This window comes from Meriones unguiculatus, chromosome 2 (assembly GCF_030254825.1).
Source record: "Meriones unguiculatus strain TT.TT164.6M chromosome 2, Bangor_MerUng_6.1, whole genome shotgun sequence".
Classification (NCBI taxonomy): Eukaryota; Metazoa; Chordata; class Mammalia; order Rodentia; family Muridae; genus Meriones; species Meriones unguiculatus.
The window spans coordinates 13,163,915-13,172,490 of NC_083350.1; positions in this window are offsets into that span (position 1 = coordinate 13,163,915).

Below are 8,576 nucleotides of genomic sequence, written 5' to 3' on the forward strand. Positions count from 1 at the left end.
TGGAAAGAGATGAAAGGGGAGGAGCAGAGTTGTGGAAGTGGAGGGTTGGGAGGTGTGGAGTGCAGGTATCCAGTGACCTAGCATGTCCTTGTGGGGCCAGCGCAGCTCCTGGCTCACCCTTGTGACCAGCTGAACATTCAAACCTATCGCAGACTCCTGTCGTTCTAAGTTGAAGTTTTGGCTCTTTGCGGCACTCGCCTTATTAGCCATTGCTGTCTGGGGAGCGCAGAAGGCAATTAGGCCAGGGAGTGACTCGTTTGGGGGGGGTAGTTTATAATGGAATGTGGATTCTTTTTTCCCTAACTTAATTGTTTGCATCTGACCAGAAATCATTACCAGTTGATGGCTGCTTGGTGGCATCTGCAAAATATAGCAGTGGCCCAGTGGAGTTCTTACGAGAGGCCTGATGGAGAGAAGGGACCCTCATCTCTTTTGATGGTAGGGATCCTCATGTGACCTTGAAGAGAGTATTTTTCTACTCTCCAGCCTCCCTCCCATTTTCTGTAATGTGAGGGCCAACAGCAAAGGCCGGAAAGCTTGGCAGGGCAGTGCCTTCTGGTCCCTAAGACAAATTAGGCTCAGCTGGGGATCTTAACCTCCCTTTGGTCAAGGTTTCACCCAAGGCCAATTAAATCCAAATCTCTGGGGGTGGGACCTGGGTGCCAGTCATTTTAAAGCTTTCTACATGCTTCCTAAGTGCACCTAAGGTCAGGAGTCGCTACCACAGGAAAGAGTCTCAGCCTTGGTTTCCTGGAAACAATTATCCTAAATTTCTTCATGAGCAGGGAATAGGAAGGGAAATCATGAGAATCATGGCTCCCGCAAGCAATCTCCTCAGCAGTCATCATCTTGAGACCCACCAGGGCAGGACAGAGACCGAGGTGCTGTTCCGCCTGCCCCTGAAAGGAAGGAGGCAGTCATTGGCTCGTGCTGCCCTGCAGAACAAACAACTGGTCTCACCAGTGTTGAGCAGACCAGGAAGAGATGTTCAAGAAGAGAAACCTAAAGGATGGTAAGTATATGACTTTTGTGTCACTATGACTAAACAACTGACAAAATCAAGAGTGAAAACAGTTCTCTTGGCTCATGGTTTCTGCCTGTCATGATGGGGTACAGTGGCAGGAGTGTGTGGCAAATGTTCCTTATATGGTGGTAGACTGGGAAGCTGGCTAGGACCAGGAGCAGGGATCAACTTCAAATGACTGTTCCTAATGATCAGTCAGACCAGACCTCTGAAAGGCTCCAAAGCTTTCAAAATAGTGCACAAAATGGGGACCGAGTTCAAAACATGGGACTGGTGGCAGCTCAGATTCAAGCCATAACAGGCAGGTGAAAAGGGAACTATTTAAGCTAGTGCTGTCCAAAAACAACTTTTCACAGAATAACATATATTATCTTAAAGTGGTCTAGTAATTCCATCAAAATAGTAAAAAGAAGCGGGTAACATTTATTTTAATAGTGTTCACTTTAGCTAGGTATCTCCAAGATCAAATGCCAACAATTGACCATTTTAAGAAATTAAAAGGCTCATTTACATTCTTTGGGCCAAGTTTTCAAAATGAGCATTTTATACATGCAGCTCAGTTTGGATGAGCTACATTTCAAGTGTAATTTCAAGTGTACCGTCACACAGTCTCTGTGTCAGTGGTCTGATGTAGACAGGATAAACAGTGTTTGCTATGATGTATTGAGATGCCCCGTTGCTAGTGGCAACCACGTTCTCAGTGTCAGTGATCTGACATAGAGTAAACAGTGTTTGCTGTGGTGAGTTGAAGGAGATAAGAAGCCAGCTGTGGCCAGGCAAAGAGTGAGAGGCCTGGGTTGGCTGAATAATTTGCTGGTCAAAATATAAAACAGAAGTACAGGGATCCTTATTGAAAAAGCCATGGCTCGTTAAACCAAACAGAAGCCAGAAACTCAAGAAACTGAATCTTCTCTCTCCTGGAAGCTGCCCCGGTGTATGTCAGGCCCTGAAAAAACCACCAACTGCAGTCTTCCTCCTTCCTTGGGGGCAGAAGTTCCAGGGTGATGGACTATCGTACTGCCCAAGTGCCTGTGAGGAAAACCTATCTCCAGCGCCAGTGAATAGGTGTGAACACCTTAGAGTCTCTCCAGGTGTGATGGCTAAGCTTGGTTGCCAACTTGACATACTGGAGAAGAAGAACCCTAGGTTGAGGTACTGCCTCCAACAGATTGGCCGGTGGGTTATTCTCTTGACTTCTACTGTTGTAGGGGAAACCAGCCCACTGTAGTGGGGTACCATCTCTCTGCAGGTGGGTCTCACTATATAAGACAGGCAGCTAAGAGAATCAGAAGGCACAAGCCAGGAAGTAGCATTTGTCTGTGGTCTCTTCATCAGCTCCTGTCTTCAGGTGCCTGTCTTGAGTTTTTGTCTTGGTTTCCATAATGGTGGACTGTAACTTATAAGATGAAGTCAACCCATTCCTCCTCAAGTTGTTTCTGGTCTCACAGCAAGAAAAGGCAAATAAGGGGTGAGTTCATCCCTTGGCTTGTGTGTCTAGCATGCCTGGTGATGCCACCTCTAAGCTTCCTAGGAAGATGACATCCCTCATGTGAAAGCCTGATGAGAAGGACTTGACTTCCAGATTCTGCATATGGGATGTGACGCCCACAAGCTGCTGCAGCTGTGAGACTGAACAGAAAAAGCCAGGACATTTCAAATATCTGTCTTCATTAAGCCACCAAATGAACCAACTCTGAAGCAGTCTTGCAAAATGGTCTTTAGGATTCAAAAACAGGTGATAATAAGTAAATGTTCTTAAGCAGCTCTGGATGGGCAGCTGACGGCATCCACATAGGCACGATGAGAGATGAGGACAGCAGAAGACAGACCAAGAGGGCCCTGAGAAGGTGAACACCCCAGATCCTCACCTGATGGTCAGTGATGACCTGGCTCCACTGTTGTCCTCAGATTTGGGGTTGATGGAAAATGAACCCACATGGGGAATTTGAGTCACTTCTGAAGGAAGTGTTTGTTGGCTGTGTGGCTGAGTATACCAGGCATCCATCTATGACTGCTGTGGCTTCTGAGCAGGTGAAAAGGCTTAGAGCCCTATATCCTGCCTCAGTACAATATGTATGGTCTACCAGCCGAGGACTGGAGGAAACTGAAGCCAGAGAGGTTCTTTGCTTCTGATTGTCTTGATAAAGAATTCATGCCAAAATAGGAAATCTGTCTTATTATTGAAGTGTTTTTTTTTTTCCTTTCTATGGCTATATAATAGTCTATGGTATGAACAAAACAGGAAATATGTATCTATAGTATTGGACCAGAGAAAACATAAAACACATGCTTGGGCTCTCAACTGCTTCTGCTAGATACATCAGGTTAGTTAAAATAACCCACACATGTATGGTAGATTTTAATTACAATGGTGATTAACAAGGTTTGCTGATGAAAGCTGGAGCCTTGAAATTGGACAAGAACTCTTACTTGGTTCCATGCTGCTGAATAGCTGGGTACTGCATACATGCTCCATATGGCTGAAAACAGACTATGGTGTGCTCTAGAGAAGGAAGAGATTTAAAAAGCACGGTGCTAGTGAAAAGCTTAAGCACACCATTTATGAAAGAAGGTACTTGTGTGGCCAATAAGCAGATGAGGAGCTGCTCAATCATGTTAGGAATCAGAGAGATGCCAGTCAAAACTACAAAGATTCTTGGATTCAAAGGGTCCCCAACCTAAGAACATAGGAGTGTGACTTTGGAAGTGCCGAGCAAGGCTGAGTCAAATGGAGACCCTGGAAAATGTCAGGAATCAGTTGAGAAAACTGACACATCTTACCACCTCCAGAGCAGGACAAGGCGGCAGGAAGAGGAGCCACAGATACCATGAACTAAGGGAGTAAGATCTTAGTCACAAGTAACATTTTCTGCATGTAGCCATGGGTACCTCTCAGCTTAGTCCCCCTGCCTCACTGTCTTCCAGAGCTGGCCCTCAAGTGGTTGGCTCTTGGTAAGTGTGGGCATCCATTCTGTGGATTGCAAAAAGTCCAAAATCTGCTGAGATTGCAGTGATTTCCCAGGAGGCTCATCCCCTGGACACTTCTGCCCTGAAGCTCGCTGAGGCTGCTTTCGTTCAACTTTGTTCCTGCTGTTCCTTGTTTCAGACCACATCAACCTGGATGTAAAAGTTAGTCACACACACCAGAAGAGTGAACATCCCTCTAGCGGTCCCAGTCCCTTCAGCAACTGAGGCCCCTCCCACCATTCACCTGTTTTCCCCTTTGCAGCTTTCTCAACTTCAGCGTTCTTCAAGGGAGGGAAACAGGCAAACTCCTCCCACTCCCTCACAATTTCTGGCAAATAAACCCTAGGCTTGCTTTGTCTCTGCCTTGACTATAGTACAAACCACCCTATATATGCAAGACAAATGGGCTTCAGTTTCAAATCAGGACAGTCCCAAGTTATCCAGGACATGCTGGTCACGGAAACAACCAAGGATCTTATATACAGGGAAGCTAGCTTCTGCCTTGGCTTATTTTCTCCTTTTTCCTTCTAGTTTTAAACAGAATGAAGCTTATGAAGGTTGACTCAAGCTGGTTGTGGAAGAGGGGAAAGTGGCAGGAAGCTTGCAGGTGGAGTCCTTCTTGGGGGGTGGAGTGTGTCTTCAGCTGGAGGACTCTGGGAGAATTGAAACTTTGACATTTCAAAGTTTCTCTTCAAGTTCATATTTTTTTACTCTTTTATTATTATTACTATTAATTACACTTAATTAATTTTGTATCCCCCCATAAGCCCCTCGCTCCTCCCCTCCCGATCCCACCCTCCCTCCCATTTCTGCATGCATGCCCCTCCCCAAATCCACTGATAGGGGAGGTTCTCCTCTCCTTTCTGATCTTAGTCTATCAGTTCTCGTCAAAAGTGGCTGCATTGTCCTCTTCTGTGGCCTGGTAGGGCTGCTCCCCCCTCAGGGGGAGGTGATCAAAGAGCAGGCCAATCAGATTATGTCAGAGGCAGTCCCTCTTCCCAGTACTATGTAACCCACTTGGACACTGACCTGCCATGGGCTACATCTGTGCAGGGGTTCTAGGTTATCTCCATGAATAGTCATATTTTTAGGCTCCAAGTTCCTTTAGATAAGGATGGACCTGGTTACATTTCGGGTTAACTGAACTACAGAGGGAGACAGAGAGTGAGTTCTCCTTTATGACTGTTGGCTGTTAGAGCAAACTAGAACAAGGCGGGGAGCACTATGCCACACTCTGGGAGACCAAGAAAAGGAAGAATAAGCCTCTTTAAAGTCTTCTTGGGTTAGCCAGAAAGCTATATGCTAACCACACACAAGAAAGAGTTAAACAATAAGCTGATCAGATAGCCTTGTTCTCTGCAGCAGTGTGGTGCCAGACAGAAGTTCTGAATACAGGTTAGCATGGCTGTCAATGCTTCATCAAGCTTCACCCAGTCAGTGCTGTGGGTAAATGGTGATGAGGACTTTTAGGAGGAAGGTGGGTGATGCTGCAGAGCTGGTATGTTCTGAATGGTGATCAAGGGATGTGTTTGTGACCCTCGATTGTCCCTACTCAAGATGGACTTGGGTCCATCTACCACAGAGGCATACCGTGGGTGCTAAATAATTTCCCTAAAGGATGAATGATTCATCCTCATAGTGGGCTCATATATCCCTGTTGCCCCCACTTTCTTGTTCACGTAACAGTTCTTAGAAATACCTCCTTGCCACTGAGCAACTTCATTCTCATCAGCCTCAATGGTGGGGACTGGAATGAACTTCTAAAACACAGGGTTTGCTACTATTCAGATCTGGTTAGCCAGTAGAGGCCAATTGGCGATGGTTCCTCTATGTAGGGGTACTGGGGAAGTCCGAGAGCCCTCCACAGGCTGGGGACGTGTGGACAGGAGAAAACATGGACAGGAGACTTGTTTGTGGTTTATGTGAACAGAACAACACAGGCAGGTGAGGATGGGCTAAGATGAATAGCCTCAGTGAATTTAAATATAGCCTGTGGACTAATAACTGGACCTAGAGTACAACAGTGGTCCAAAATGTAAGAGCCAAAACTAAGAAAGACAGATGAGCAACGAGTGTGTGTGTGTGTGTGTGTGTGTGTCCCCATTAACTGGGTGGTTTGCTTATGCAAAATTCATTCACAGAGGGTCCTGCATTGTCCCCAAGAATTGCTTACCCAGAAGAGACAGTCCTTAGAGGTCAAAGTATCTAAAACATAGAAAATGGTCAGACAAAGTGATACCTGCTTGCAATGCCTGCTCTTGGAAGCGTGAAGGAGAAGGATCACAGGTTCAAGGTCGGCTTGAGCTGGGAAGAGAAGCTCTAGCTCAGAAAACCAAGAGTTGAGGGTGTAGCTCAATAGTAGATGGCTCATCTCGCATGCCCCAATAGCTGTGCTCTACCCTCTACACTCTGCGCTCTGCTCTTCTCATTTCTTGCCTTGCACCGTTGTTCTAGGTTGCAGAGAAGAGCTGCTCCGTCAGGCCTGAGAGCACTGTCCTTTCCACGGCCTGTTCGGCCACACGAGTGTTTCCACTGTTCCCAGACCCCTGTTGAGCACTTCATATTAACTACATGCTAATGCTGAACACCTGCTTCACCTACTGGACTCTGGCATTGCTGGGTAGAAGGTAGCGATTCGACCCAGCCCCTCTTGCCCCCCCTAAAAAAAAAGACCCTTGAGCACTGAGTCTCTATGGCATGTCTCTGATAGACAACTTTGCACAAATATCAGATCTCATTTCTGGAAGAATTCAGTGTGTTCTGTGTGACTCTGCTGGGAGAGGCCTCTTGGAAGCTTCTGCCAGGCTTCCCAATACCCCCTCCTCTCTCTCTCTCTCTCTCTCTCTCTCTCTCTCTCTCTGAAGGGGTGGCTGTTACAGAATTCTTCAATGTGTTTCATTTTCAACTATGAGTCGGCAGTCACCAATGCCACGATGTTGCTTCCTGCCTTTCTTCAGACTGTATCTCTAGCTTTTGTAGTCCCCCTTGTCAGTCAGTGATCCCGGCATTTGGACAGATGCTTGACAGACAGACTGGTCCATCAGTGTGACTTATCTCAGTTGGTCTGCAAATTGCTAGGTGCAGGCACTGGGCATTTTCGCTTCTCTACCTCTTCGCTGTATATGGCTTCAAGAGAGCCACTTACCTTTCGCTGAGCCTTGGTGTTCTCATCAAAAATGTGTACTATTATTGACTCCTATACACTCCTGCTTCATGGCATGTTGGAGGGTTCAGCCTATAGACGGATAAGCAAGTATTGCCAGCTCTAACAGCAGGGTATCAATGAAAGCTACTGCAAACCTGCACATCCCCACTCTGGCTTGGATAGGGTCAACATCTGGTCCGTTTCTGTTGGATGGGTGCAAAATGGGACGCAAACTTAGATGTTGAAACCCTGTGACCAATGTGATAGTGTCAGGGGCGGGGCCTGGGGGTCATAAGGTCACAAAGGATCAATGACTCATAAGAGAGGCCCAGACAGCTGCCTTCCCCTCCTCCTTCTGCCATGTGAGATAAGCAAAAAGTCTCTTGCTATGAAACAGACATGGAATCTACCTTGATCCTCAGACCCCAGAGTTGAGAAATAAGTGTCTTTAATTTGCTATCCTATTGATGGCTTGGGGTTAGAGTGGCCTGGATGAACTAAGGACAGTTTCTGAGAGTCTGTGGCACCTGGCAGATCTGCATGTGGGAGGGAAAAATAATCACTCAGCCGTCAGTCCTTCATGTGGAAAGGTGTGGACACAAGAGAGCCGGTCAACATCTGGCAGAGGCCTTCAGTTGCTTCCGCCCAAGTGCATCTCACCAGACTGCAGCCTTCCTAACTTACAGTCCTTGACCGTAGGTGGTGCTTCCAGAGGCTGCTGAGCTCCCTTAAACCATTTGCTTCTGACCTCCACTCATCAGCCTCTTGTCAACCACCACCAGGAGGAAGGCAAAGGCCTTAATTGATCAGGCCCAGCAGCAGCCTTGAGAAGCTGATTCGGGTATTGACTGCAGAGGAGCCTGCCTCCATTGCTAGGAGCGGCTGAACATCAAAACTATTAACCTCTGGCCTTAGCAGTTGGAGAGGCAGCCCAGCAGCAGTAATTAGGAAGTCAATCGGAATCGCCTGTCTCACTTACACTGGCATGTCAATCAATAGCAGCGGTGACAGGTTCATTAGGCCCAGGCCATGCAAGCCCAGACTGTAACAACCTCATAAAATACACCAATGACTCAGGGCAGAGAGAAATCCGCCTGAAGGACTAGAGTGGATGACAATATGTATTGATTAGGGCTCCAGCAATTTATGAAGTGCTACTTGTTGGCCGGCCTTTCTGACTCAGTGCTAAATTTTCCCAAGTAGTTGCAAGATGAAACCAAATATTACCCTTAAAAAAAAATAGAGAAAGTAAGCTGTTTGTTGGCAGGCTTTTTTAAAAATGTTAGTTACTCCTAGCAAATAATCTGCTGGGGTGAAACCTCAATGGTTACTTAAGGCTGTATACGTTTGTATACATTTGCATACATTTGTGTCTGTGCCCATCAGACTCTGAAGGACAGCGTTCATCTGGAGAAGAAAAACTAGGATAGGATATGTGAT